General features: G+C 41.6%; 1 pseudogene; it reads left to right on the top strand.

Annotated features, from left to right (window-relative positions):
- The first annotated feature begins 9,630 nt into the window (after positions 1 to 9,630).
- LOC138839863 (M-phase inducer phosphatase 2 pseudogene) lies at positions 9,631 to 12,855 on the top strand (annotated as a pseudogene).
- Positions 12,856 to 14,808: the final 1,953 nt, after the last annotated feature.

The raw sequence follows: 14,808 nt of genomic DNA, 5'->3' as shown, positions 1-14,808 counted from the left end.
GAAGCTAAGGCAGTAGGATCTTGTGCTCAAGATTAATTGGGCTGCATCATAAGTGTAAGCCTAACAAGGATTACATAGAGAATTCAATGACCCCTTGGGCTATGTAGACCATGTCTAAAAAAAAAAAGAGAGAAGAAGCTAGGAATCCCTGGCACACAACTATAATTCTAGCTGTACAGGAGGCTGAGAGCTGAATATTTCAGTTGAAAACAAGCCTGGGACGAGAAATTCTACATGAGCCTTATCTCCAATCAATCAGCGAAAGGGTAGAACTTGGGTTATGGCATAGAAATAACTCAAGCTATGTTTTTAACCATAATACAATTAAAGCAGAAAGATCCAAGTGCCAATGGTCAAGCCTAAACTCCTACCTACTCAGGAGATTGAGATCTGAGGAACATGGTTTGAATTAAGCCTTTAAAAAAGTCCATGAGATTCTTCAATGCTGTTAACAGGCAAAAAGCTATAAGTGGAGATATGGCTCAAGTGGTAGAGCACCAGCTACTAGCAGAAAAAGGCAAGGAACTGCACCCCGTACCAGCACAAAGACAAAAAACAAAGGAAAAGAAACAGAAAGATACATGGAAGAAGTGGCACAGTGGCTCAAGTGGTAGAGTACAGCCTTGATCTGAAGAGCTGAAGGACAGCGCTCAGGCCCAGAGTTCAAGCCCCATGACCAACAAAGAAAGGATACATGAAAATATCTTCAAATGTTTTCTTTGAAAATTTTGTATTTACCAAGAACCAATGAGTCAAAATGGAAGATTCAATACAAATGGAATAGTAATTGCAACTGAATGAAAAGAAAAAATGTAACATATTAAAACATGTAGGATATAGAAGATAGGCTGGCCTCATTGAGCCAGTTTATCCTTTTGAGGGGCTCAAGACACCAGGGCAGCCAGAGCAAAGTTTAAGAGCTTTTATCTCCACAGAAAAAGCTAGGCATAGTGGCACTTGTTTGTCATTCCAACTACACTTAAGCCATAAATAGGAGGAACACAATTCAATTCTGCCTAGGCAAAAAACAAGAACATAACACACACACACACACACACACACACACACACACACACACACACACACGCACGCACGCACGCACACACACACACACACACACACACACACACACACACACACACACACACACACACACACACACACACACACACACACACCCCTAAGGGGGAAAAACAGAGCAAAAAGGGCATGGAGGAATAGCTCAAACTGTAGAACGTGAGCCTAGCAAGCAAGTAGCTCTAAGTTCAAACTCCAAGTACTCTACCACAAAAAGACAAAAATGTTCTCAGTTTTCAAAATGATACTTTAAAATTTTTTTTTATTGTGAAAATACTGTACAGAGGGGTTACAATTACATGGGCAAGATAATGAGTACATTTCTTATCAAGCATTGTAGCCTCCTCCTTTGTTTCCCCTTCCTATCCCTTCCTATCCTCCCCTGCCCCCCCAGCCAATCCTCCCCGCCCCCCCCCCACCAAAGTTGTAAAGTTCATTTTCGACATAACGACTTGTACTTCTCATTGTTGTAACGGGTCCACCTGTATCCTTATTTAAACGACTTGTTTTTCCCCTTCCCCTCCACAAATTATACCGACATCAAATACAGTGAAAGCAGGAGTTATACTGTGGGGGAGGGACATACAAAGCAACAAAGAAATAATCTTATAAATGAGTTAGAAACAATCGCATGAAAGAAAAAAAAAACATTTGAATACATATCTTAGGGTTCATTTCCCTAACATCACCTTATCTGACCTTTTCTGCTTGACTCAGACATATACTAGATATTGCAAATAAGGGAAACCATGGGACCTATGGTTCTTTGGGTTTGGCTTACTTCACTTAATATAATTTTTTCCAAGTCTTTCCATTTCCTAACAAATGGGGCAATGTCATTCTTTCTGATGGAGGCATAGAATTCCATTGAGTATATATACTACATTTTCTTGATCCATTCATCTACTGAGGGGCATCTGGGTTGGTTCCATATCTTGGCTATGGTAAATAATGCTGCAATAAACATAGTTGTGCTGGTAGCTTTAGTGTGGTCTTGTTTGTGAGCATTTGGGTAAATGCCAAATGAACCTACAGACCTATAGCCATCTAATCTTCGATAAGGGAGCTAAAAAAATAGAATGGAAGAAAGACAGCCTCTTCAGTAAATGGTGCTGGCAAAATTGGTTAACTAATTATAGAAAACTAAAACTAGATCCTTATATATCACCCTGCACCAGAATCAACTCCAAAATGATACTTTTTAATTCACACTTTCTTCCCAATCGTACTTGCCTAGCATTACCATTATAGGCTTGATAACCAATGCTAATGAGAATAGACTTTCCATATAGGTGACATTACAAAATCTTTAGTAATACTTGGTATGAGAACAAGGGATTCAACACATTCCTTCCACATAGATGGTTCTGCCCGGGCTGGCTTTGAACCGCAATGCTCAGAACTCAGACTCCTGAGTAGCTAGGATTACAGGCGTGAGCCACCAGCACCTGGCTTCACTACTGATTTTTTAACCAATCTTGGGTTCTGTGGCAATCATAGTTGCTTTAGCAACTATCTAGGGGTGCAATCCTTACCTGTAGTTCAGATGAAATTGTACAAGGCCTGGTTACATTTTTTTTTTACAGAACATAAAATGATATTGTTTTGTTTATGGATAGCATTTTCTCATAGTTAGCTTAGTAAAATAAACCTCTGGATTAGAATTAAAGAAATCAAAAAATTTCAAACTCCAAGACAAAAGCTGCTTGGTTTGTTGATGTATTAAATGTATAGTATTTAATTAAAAATATTTGAGTAGATAGCTTACATACAATCAGAAAGAGAAGAGATAAATCTCACCTCCCCCCCAAACTGCTGGAGGAGAAACAATTCTCATGATCATCATGAGAGAAGACCACTAACATCCTTGTAAAGAGAAGAAGAAAGATGTATATGCAGAGTTTCTTCTCCTGCCTTACTCTGACATCTCTTCTCATTTAGCCTCTAAAAATCTCTTGAAACATTATTTTCCCATATTTCCCAGACTAAAAGTGAGCTTCAGAGAAATTAATGCACTGAAAAGAACCAAAGAAACTGAAGTGAAGTTTCTTCTTTCTTACTGAATTTGAACCCTACCAATTGGCTCCATAGTGGCATGCCTATCCATATACATTATGATGCACTTTTTTTAAATTTTATTTTATTTTATTTGAGAACATACTGTACAGAGGGGTTACAATTACATGGGTAGGATAATGCATACATTTCTTACCAAGCATTGCAGCCTCCTCCTTTGTTTACCCTTCACCTCCCTTCCCAGCCTCCCCCCTCCCCCCCAAACAATCATACCCCCTTCCCCCCCACACCGACATTGTAAAGCTGGTTTGGACATGACATTTTGTAATTCTCATTGTTGCAACAGGTCCACCTGAATCCTTAAACGACTTGTTTGTCCCCATCTCCTCCACATGTTATATTGACATCAAATATAGTGAAAGCGGGGGTTACACTGTGGGGGAGGGACATACAAAGCAACAAAGAAATAATCTTATAAATGCGTTAGAAACACATGCATGAAAGAAACGAAAACATTAAAATACATATTTAAGGGTTCATTTTCCTAACATCACATTATCTGACCTTTTCCGCTTGACTCATACCTATACTAAATATTGCAAATAAGGGAAACCATGGGACCTATGCTTCTTTGGGCCTGGCTTACTTCACTTAATATAATTTTTTCCAAACCTTTCCATTTCCTAACAAATGGGGAAATGTCATTCTTTCTGATGGAGGCATAGAATTCCATTGTGTATATATACCACATTTTCTTGATCCATTCATCTACTGAGGGGCATCTGGGTTGGTTCCATATCTTAGCTATGGTAAATAATGCTGCAATAAACATAGTTGTGCTGGTAGCTTTAGTGTGGTCTTGTTTGTAGACATTTGGGTAAATGCCCAAAAGTGGGATTGCTGGATCATAGGGGAGATCTATGTGAAGTCTTTTGAGGAACATCCATACTGCTTTCCAAAGTGGTTGAACAATTTTACATTCCCACCAACAATGAAGTAAGGTTCCTTTCTGTCCACATCCCCTCCAGCATCTGTTGTTGTTAGAGTTCTTGATTTTTGCTGTTCTAACTGGAGTGAGGTGATATCTCAATGTTGTTTTGATTTGCATTTCTTTTATGGCTAGGGATGTTGAACATTTCTTCATGTGTCTATTGGCCATCCTTCTTGCTTCTTCAGAGAAGCTTCTCTTTAAGTCTTTCGCCCACTTATTTATTGGGCAGTTTTCTTTGAGGATTTGTTGTTGGGTGGTTTAATTTTTTGAGTTCCAAGTATATTTTAGATATGAGACCCTTGTCCGTTGTATGGCTAGTAAAGATCTTCTCCCAATCGGTGGGCTTTCTATTGATCTTGCTAGCTATGTCATTTGCCCTGCAGAAGCTCTGCAACCTTATGCAATCCCATTTGTCCAAACTTTCTTTGATTTGTTGTGTTTCCGGGTCTCTATTCAAAAAATTTCGGCCTGAGCCAAGGAGACCTAGGGTTTCTCCTATTCCATCCTGTAATGTTTTCAGAGTGTCTGCTATTGAGTTCAAGTTCTTTGATCCATTTGGAGTTGATTCTGGTGCAGGGTGATATATAAGGTGATATATAGTTTTCTACATGTAGTTAACCAATTTTGCCAGCACCATTTACTGAAGAGGCTGTATTTCTTCCATTCTATTGTTTTAGCTTCCTTATCGAAGATTAGATGGCTATAGGTCTGTAGGTTCATTTCTGGGTTTTCAATTCTATTCCATTGGTCCTGAGGTCTGTTCTTATGCCAATACCAAGCTGTTTTGATTACTATGGCTTTATAGTAGAGTTTGAAATTTGGTATTGATATTCCTCCAGCAGTGTTCTTTCCGTTGAGGAGCGTTTTTGCTATTCGGGGTCTTTTATTGTTCCATATGAATTTTTGGATTGCCTCTTCTATTTCCTTGAAGAATGAGGGTGGAATTTTGATAGGTATCGCGTTGAATTTGTAGATAGCCTTGGGAAGTATTGCCATTTTCACGATGTTAATCTTGCCAATCCAGGAGCATGGGAGGTTTTGCCATTTTTTAAGTTCTGTGTTGATTTCCTTTTTCAAGATTTTAAAGTTTTCATCATAGAGGTCTTTCACTTCTTTAGTTAATTCCTAGGTATTTTATTTCTTGTGGGGCTATTACAAATGGAGTTGCTTTCCTAATTTCAGCCACACTTTTCTCGTTGTTGGCATACAGAAAAGCCATTGATTTTGGGGGGTTAATTTTATAACCTGCTACTTTGCCAAAGTTTTGAATCAGCTTGAGTAATTTGGGAGTGGAGTCTATGGGATTCTTTAAATACAAGATCATGTCATCTGCAAAGAGGGAGAGTTTTATTTCTTCTTTCCCTATTTGGATCCCCTTTATGTCTGCATCTTGTCTTATTGCTGTAGCTAGGCATTCTAATACTAGATTGAAGAGAAGTGGAGAGAGTGGGCATCCTTGTCTTGTTCCTGAGTTAAGAGGAAATGGCTTTAGTTTTTCACCATTGAGTATAATGCTGGCTGTAGGTTTGTCATATACAGCCTTTATTGTATTGAGGAATGTTCCATGGATTCCTAATTTTTCCAAAACCTTCATCATAAAGGGGTGTTGGATCTTGTCGAATGCTTTTTCTGCATCTATTGAGATAACCATGTGGTTCTTATTCTTGCTCCTGTTGATGTGATGAATAATATTAAATGATTTGCGTATATTGAACCAGCTTTGCATCCCTGAAATGAATCCTGTTTGATCATGGTGTATGATTTTTTGGATGAATTGTTGAAGTCGATTGGCCAAAATTTTGTTGAGAAGTTTTGCATCAATGTTCATCAAAGAAATGGGTCTATAGTTGGCCTGGTTACATTTTAAGGAAAGATTTGTCCAACAAGACTCTCAGGGTGAAGTAATCATTGTTTATGTCCTACTTCTAGGACTGCATAGGCCCAGAGGAGTACTGTGAGGAGATCTGGAGCTATGTCCATGCTCCAGGACAACAATAGTTACCTAGAAAATTAAATGTCCAAACTAAAAACTAAAACGAGTATGGCTGAGCATAAGAAACAGAGTTTTCTGCATTTTTGGAGCCCACAGTTCCACAGAGTCCTGGATGTGAATCACCTGTGAGCTCTATCTGGCAGGAAATGAACATAGTCCACTGGGAAGGTATGGCTTTATAAGGAAAAGGGGTACTCTTTAAGGTGGGGACTTGGAAGACCCAGATAGGCCAGCTTTTACCTGAATGAAAATGTGCGCCAACAAGTACTGAGTTTCTCCCTCACCCTCTCAATCATGCCTTAGAAGCTCTTCCTGGGCCTTTTCTTATTCTTGGGATCCACAGCTGAAGTCTTTCTGACACAGCCCAACTGAGTCTTTAACATCGAGATTGCAAAGATTGTAACACGGTTGTAAGAAACAGAAGCACATAAGGGAAGATACAAAGGGAGTCAAAGGACAGGACAGAAAAGGTGCCCTATGGGCTGGGGTAACTTGGAGTGGGTCTGTGCATCCTGGTGTGGGAGATCCATGTACAATCCTGTGCAGTTCTACTGCAGTCCTGCATGTGGAGCTTCCCAGGCCCAGAAAATCTCAATCTCAGTCCCTCTAACTGCAGGCAGAGTGCTTGTCCTCCAATTCCAGTGGGACAAATATTACCCTGCTTCTCTGTCATCCACTGACTCAGTGCTGGAGGCCAGTAGGGAGGACAGACAGACAAGTGGACCTAGTGAGCCCCTAAGAACAATGCAACAACTTGAGCTATATCTAGTGGGAAGAGATCTCATCTGCATCTGTGCTGCACACTCAGTCCAAGAGACTGTACACTTAACATCCCAGATGTCAAGAAGCATTTTGGGGGACACAGATCTCTCCTACTCATATATTGCAGACTTTGTATTATACACTGGCTCTTTCACCACAACCATCCACTCATCCCTTCCTAGAAACACATAGAACGTGAGGAATATCTGCCTGGATCGGGTCTCTGTGACTTCCTTGAGAATCTCCATCTAGTCCCAGCCTTACATGATATGCAACACTATTGCCTCACAGGCTATGCTGGCCCTCCTCAGGTCTCACTCTCTTGATCCCCACAGGCCATAGAGCCACACTGACACTGCTTTCTCACAGCTGGCTTTTACTCAAGTTAATTCTAGCATTTGCTACAATACACCCCAGACTTGCCTGGTCAACTAAAACCAACTCCCCCTCCACCATATTCTTAGGGCTTTGTCCTCCTCCAGAGTGGAAAACCCTGTGTTCTAAAATGGCAGAATGTGGAAGAGTAGTAAGATTGTGGCTGGGTCATACCGGCCCTTTCATAATATGACTAATCCCATGTATGAGGTAATGAGCTCAGGGACTCCTCTCCTAAAGCCTCTCTTCCTATGTGGTTCCATTGGTACTATAATTTTAACAGAAATTTTGGAGGAAGACAAGCCATCAAACTTTAAGAACTTGGTGGAAGAATAAAGGACAGAAACCACATAATTACTTCAGTAGTCCTAGATAAAGCATTTGAAATAATAAAAAACACTTTCATAATTAAAAAGACTAAAAATTATCTAGGAAATAATGTAATGTTCTCATCCTTCAAATGAACATCTATGAAAAGCAAGTGGCTAAAACCCTATTAAGGAAGGAAAGAATACTTCTCCCTAAAGTGGTAAACAAAGCCATAATTTCTTTCCTTGTGCCTTTTAGTCATAACTAAACTGGATGATCTAGCTAGAAATAAACAGGTGAGGAAAAAAGACATCTAAGACTGAAAAGTAAGAAGCAAAACTACCTCTATTTGCAGGTGACAAAAAGTTATATGGAGCAAGTACCAAAGTGTTCATTAAAAATTACTGTAAAATATTTGGGAATAAGTAAGTACAAAGCTGGGCAACTCATGCCTATAACATTCGCTCTGGAGGCTGAGATCTGAGGACCATTGTTTAAATTTTATCTCCAGTTAACCAATAAAATGCTAGAAGTAGAGATCTGATTCAAGTGGTAAAGCATTGGCCTTGAGGAAAACAGATCAGGGACAATGCCCTGGCACTGACTTCAAGCCCCAATACTGGCAAAATTACTATTTACGCCAGTACCTAAGATCAAGATTGTAGAATGCAACCTCACAATATGGAAGAATTATACATCTATATGCCAGCAATAATAAAACCAAAAACAACTTTCAAAAAGATTTAATATAAAATAGTATCAAAATGGTGAAATGAGTGTAAAAAATAAGCACACATTTGACCCATTGGAGTCAATCAAATATTAAAAATGATGAAAGAAAGTAAAGCCCTGAAAAGATAGGGGATCATACTTTGTTACTCTATAATTGTATGATAGCCATGTTTATGAAAATGATCCACAGAGTAAAAACCAAAACATGAAAATCTCAGCTGTCCTTTGCTATACTTACTTTTATGTCCCCTTCAGAAGGTGTATTTTGTTGCAGCTCACAATGCTGGGATGGGTAACCTAAACTGGAACAAGGTAAGGGGCCAGGACTGCACTAGCCACTAACATTGGTGTGCTGTTTTATTTCTGCAGAAAATAACACTAGTTCTTAGATTCATGATGGATTTTGAGCAATCTAGAATGGTCAGTCCTGTAACAGAGAACGATGATAATGAACTCAGGTTTTTAAGTATCAAAATTTACTACAAAATGCAATCAATATAGCACCCTACTCTTGCACAGAAAGACATCTAGGTCAGAGGGGTAGAGAAAATTCAGGGGAATAAAAACAACATTTAGGGTTGGTTGATTTTGACACAGAACACAATATAGCTCAATATGGGTAAATATTCCTTTCAACAAATGGTGCTTGAACATTTGAATAATGGATATTTACTTGAGTAATGGATAAAAGAATGAGACCTAACTAAATTCTAAAACATTAACACACAGTGGATCACAGGTTTAAGTATAAAGGCTCAACTATAAAAGTCTTAGAGGAGAATACAGAAATCAGTCCTTGTAATATTTAGCTATACAAACAATCATTTCTTAACCATGACACTAAATTACAAGCGATCAGGAAAAAGACAGAAGAATTGTTCTTGCTAACTGCACTCATTAATGGTTCATTCAGAAATTGAAAGAAAACAGACAAGGAGACAATACTTGCAAACTATATCATTGAAGGAACTTGTATCTTGGATTTTGTAAAGAACTTATACAACTCAACAACAAAAAGACAACTAACCCAATGTAAAATAAGGGTAAAATGTGTGACTATACAGTGTCAGTTATGAAGATGACACACAACACAGGAAAACATGATCAAAATCATCAGTCAGCTTGGAAATGCAAATCCAACCCTTAGAGAGCTATGGCTTTCTCTCCACTATAGCAGCTACATAACCAAAAAGGCAGACAATGAGAAGTGTTGGCAGGGTTGTAGAGAAACTGGAGTCCTCATACATTGGTAGTGGGAATACCAATGTTGTAGTCACTACCAAGTAGTTCCATGAAATGCTAATGTTCATATGACCCAGTGATTCCACTCCCAATGCCTTGCCTAAGAGAAATGAAAATATATGCCCACACGAAAATGGGCACAGTTTTGTTCACACCAGCAGCATCTATTCAAGACACAAAGTAGAGAAAATCCACATTTTCATCAATTGATGAATGGAAAACCATGTGATATATCTATACAAGAATTATTCAGAAATACATACAGAATCAAACATCAATTCAAACCATTTTGTGCTAAATGATAAATATTTACTAAAGATCACATCTTTCACTATCCCATTGATATGGAATTTGTAGATCAGAGAAATCTGTAGACATGAAGTGCAACAGTGGTTGTTAAGGGCTGGAAAAGGAAGCTTGGGGTAGAATACAAGATTGACTACTGTGGCTGCCTGGTGGACAGAGGTCCTTATTCCCTTCCATGCAGCTGTCATGTTAGGGACTCATCAAATCTTCATGGGACTGCTTCAAGAAGATGCTTATGGAGTTTGGACCTTCTTACCTTAAGGGCACGTCCTGCTTTGATCCAGCTGATAGGGATTCTCTCTTGCTTCATATCCACATCCCAGAAATGGATAAGAAAAGCTTCCTCAAGAGGACAGTGAATGCTATTTAAGTAGAATAAAGGGCAGATTATCCAATCTCTTTAATAGACCAAGAGAAAGCATGATATCATAAATAATATTTATGAATTTCATGGTCTCAGTAGGCAGTCTGTGAAAGCCCCCATGACTCTTCAGAAAACCTCTACTTTGCTTGACTCATTGCTTGATTTCTAGAAAGATCAAACTCAGAGGGAAAACCAAGATCAATGACACAGGAAGAACATGATTTTAAAAGTCCAAATGTACCTAAGTGAGCATGACCACATCATTGCAAAATTATAGTGGGGATCTCTCCTATGGTACAGGATATGGTCAGAGACTTTCCTATCCAATATCTTAATTCAGAATGAAAGTATTGTGGCACAATCCTTGGGAACTAAAAGCTAGAACCATTGGATATACTGTGTGTGGTGTGAAGAATAAACATCCACTGTCTTCCTTGCACTTGAATCCATAATAACTAGTCATCAATAAGACTAATAATGGCAAACATTGTCCTTGGTCCCTGCACTGAGGGCTTCTGTCCACCAGCCTAATAACTTATACTAAAGAAAGGATTACTCCCTTGGAGTCTGCAATCTCTCCTTGCCCTGGATCTCCCAGCAGTCATCAAGCAGGCTGTCACTGCCCAATTGCATGGCAGGGTAAACACTTGTCTTCCCACTGGTCAGTCTTACTAATGGGGGCACCTGGAGCGGAAAAAAAGAGGAGGTGAGGAACACCCTGTGGGTAAAACAGAGGTAATTGGAACTAGCCCATGAAGAAGAGTCAGTAGTTGGGTGATTGGTTATCCCTGATGACAAAGACAGGCATCTGAGGATAAACAACAAGGATGAGACAGAAAGGCAGAGCTAGCCATTGTCTAACTATCCCTCACAAGAAGAAGAGGAGGGAACCAGAGGCTTCCTGAGGGGCAGCCACCAGGCCCTGTGTTCCCCCTCCTTTCTGTCTGCCCTCCCTTCCCATGTCCTTCTCCATCCTTGTCTCCCTCATCCCTTGGATTGTCTTCCCCCTTCCTCCCCCCACCTTCCTTCCCTCATTTTCTCAACCCCAGCCCACTCCCTCTCTGATCCCAGTTGCCCCAACCACAATGGAGGTGCCCCAGCCTGAGCCAGCATCTGACTTGGCTCTCCTCAGTCTGGTCAGTGTGCATGGTAGCACCCAGCGCTATCTCTGAAGCAAGCAGCAGTGTCAGTCTCTCCAGTCCACCCTCACCAAGACCATGCACAACCTCACTGACCTTGACAGTGAGACCCCAAAGTGTATGGCAGGGAACCTGACTTCTGTAGCTGCTGTTCCTGTCCAGGAGCACATCTGAATCTTCCCTGTCATCCCAGTCCTCAGAATCTTCAGATGCAGGTTTTGGCATGGATCTCCCAGCCCAAGATAGCAGAGCAAGCATTTGAAGAGACTATCCACGTAGCCAGCAGAGTCATTCGAAATGAGCAACTTGCCATAAGATGCTTTCAGTCCTTGCTGGTGAGACTGCTGGGCCACAGCCCTATGCTACAGAACATAACCAATTCCCAAACCCCAGACAGCTGGAAGAAGAGTGAGGCGGGTGATGCAGCTGCCAACAACTCAGAGAATGACAAAGAAAATGATCGATTTGTCTTCAAGATACCATAGAGGCCCACACAGGCAAGCTCCACCCAAGCTTCGGTGGCCATGGCCAGCTGCAGGGAGGCCTTTGCCCAGAGACCAAACTCAGCCCCTAATCTGATTTGTCTCACTCCAGAGCAGAAGATGGTAGGGGAACAAGTCCCCGCTGAAGGGTCTAATGAGGATGATGATGGGATCGGGCATCCTGGAGAATGACTTAAAGAATGATGCCACTGTTCCTTCAGGTATGGAGAGCCTCATTAGTGCTCTACTGGTCAAAATATTGGAAGGAAAACAGGTAAGATCATGTTCAACAAGTGCCAGTGGTTCTTCTGCTCTCCACCCATGCCCTATAGTATAATTTGGCCCATCCTCAAGAGACTGGATGGGCCCCAGGACAAGGACACATCTGTGTAGAGCAAGCAGAGGAGGAGTTTGATCCTCCTAGAGGAGCAGCAGCAGCCTAAAGAACCTAAAGCCCATATCGTCTGCTCAAAGTCCCTGTGTCATGAGACTGAGAGCATCCTAGACAGTCAATGGAGATTACTCCAAAGCCTTCCTTCTGTTGGTGAAAAACATCAAGGCCTCAAGTACATCTGACCCCAGAAATTATGGTGGTACTGTTGATGGGCAAGTTCAGTAACATTGTGGAGAAGTTCATAGTTGTAGACTACAGATACCCCTATGAAATGAAGATGGACACATCAAGTCAGCTGTGAAATTGCCCTTGGAATTAGATATTGAGACCCACCTGCTACAGAGCCCTACGGCCCTCTGTAACATAGACTAGAGAATCATCTTCATTTTCCACTGTGAATTTTCATCTGAGCAGGGGCCTCACAAGTGCCAATTCCTCAGGGAATGGGACCGTACTGCCAGTGACTACCCTGTAATACCCTGAGATGTATATCCACAAAGGCAGCTACCGAGAGTTCTTCCTATAGTACCCAGAGTTCTGTGAGCCCTGGGACTACCAGCACATAAACCATGAGAACTATAGAGCTGAGATGAGGAACTTCCATCTTAAGACATGGAGCTGGACCAGGGAGTGGAGCCAGTGTGAGCTATGTAGCAGGCTACAGGACCAATGAGGGGCCAGTGTTGTTCCTGCCACCTTCCTTGCCTTGTGATTCCTGCGGCCAGTGGTCCCATGGGCCTCCAGGAGGCCTCAGGTGTTACCCAGGGAAAGATGGCTAGGTGTGGCCATCTGCCCTTGTCCGTAACTCTCCTTGTCTTACTCCAATCATTTTCCTTATCTTGGTGTACTGTATGTACTTTGTCACCTGAAGAGCCGGACCTGTTGAGCCAGTACCAGCTCAGAAGGAAATATTTTGTGTTTAGTAGGAGCCTTTGCTTTGCATTTTTCTTTCTTTTTGGGGTTAACTGTCTTTTGTGTGTCCAGAAAAGCCTTATGTGTGTATCAGATGAGTCTGGGATAGTCACAGTCCTTCTGTGGTCTGGGAGGCAGTAGACTGTCTATGGTCTCTGCAGGAGTCATGATATGTGTGTCATGATGCCTTGCCTCATTCTCCTTTCCTCTCTCCTGTCCTTCTGCAAAGCACCTACAACATAAACATAAGCACTTACTCTTCCCTGTTCTAGTGTTATATGTCTCAGGACACATTTACTGGTTGTATAACCCTCTTCTCCCCTCACAACTGGGGTTAGGGAGACAAGTATCAACAACCCACATGGTCCTGTCTTTTGTTCCCCCAGGAATGTTCCTATCTTAGGGGGTCTAGGATCCCTGCTCCCAGTGCTATGAACCCTGTTCTGACCTGTCAGAACTTGCTACTATTCTGTCATAGGCATCTAGATGTATGGATGGCCACAGATGCACAGTGCCTTGTACACACAAGCACAATCTGAGTTGAAGTGATTTGGTGAGGATTTGGTGATTTGGTGATGTGGCAGGAACATATGTATGTGTGTCTGTGTGGACAAAAGTCTTTACATTTAGCATTTGGAAGTATTGAAGAGTCAATGTCACGGAAGCATCTAAATCAAGGACCAAGCGACCTCTGGATTCTGAATGTCAACATGTGGGAAGGAAGGGCTGTGCTGGAAGGTCTTGAAGAGTCATCTCTTGGAGCCTTGATTAAAAAAAAAAACGCTGAGCAAACTTAATAACCAAACAGGAAGAAGAAGAAGAGGAGGAGGAGAAGGAGAAGAGAAAGAGAAGGAGAAGAAGGAGAAGAAGGAGAAGGAGAGGGAGAGGAAGAGGGAGAGGGAGAGGGAGAGGGAGAGGGAGAGGGAGAGGGAGAGGGAGAGGGAGAGGGAGAAGGAGAAGAAGAAAGAAGAAGAAGAAGAAGAAGAGGAGGAGGAGGAGAAGGAGGAGGAGGAGGAGGAGGAGGAGGAGGAGGAGGAGGAGGAGGAGGAGGAGGAGGAGGAGGAGGAGGAGGAGGAGGAGGAGGAGGAGGAGGAGGAGGAGGAGGAGGAGGAGGAGGAGGAGGAGAAGAAGAAGAAGAAGAAGAAGAAGAAGAAGAAGAAGAAGAAGAAGAAGAAGAAGAAGAAGAAGAAGAAGAAGAAGAAGAAGAAGAAGAAGAAGAAGAAAACTATGGTTCAAGAGATAGATTTTTAGGGCTGGGAAGATGGCTCATTGGTAGAGCGCTTGCCTTGCATGCCTGAGGCCCTGGGTTCGATTCCTCAGCACCACATAAGCAAAAAGAAAAAAGCTGGAAGTGGCACTGTGGCTCAAGTGGTAGAGCGCTAGCCTTGAGCTGAAGAGCTGAGGGACAGCGCCCAGGCCCAGAGTTCAGCCTCCACGACCAGACCCCAAAAAAAAAAAAGAGATAGATTTTTAGCCTTGAGGACAAAAATCCCATTCCCTGAGTTCAAGCCCCAATAATGACACAAAAGTAAGATCAATAAACATTTCCAAGATTCCTATGTTGCACTTTCTGCCCTGCATACCTCCTGACCTCAGGTGGATGCACTGGTCCCTGTATATCAACCTTCCCCTCTAACCCTCACCATAGCATCTGTACTATTCAGAAATGTGTAATTTTAAAAGACAACAATCAACCATTTAGTTTTTTCCTTAT

This window comes from Dipodomys merriami, unplaced genomic scaffold (assembly GCF_024711535.1).
Source record: "Dipodomys merriami isolate MVZ:Mamm:240054 unplaced genomic scaffold, mDipMer1.0.p SCAF_3, whole genome shotgun sequence".
Taxonomy (NCBI): Eukaryota; Metazoa; Chordata; class Mammalia; order Rodentia; family Heteromyidae; genus Dipodomys; species Dipodomys merriami.
The sequence above is the reverse complement of the archived record's forward strand: the minus strand, read 5'-3'. Positions and strand labels throughout refer to the sequence as shown.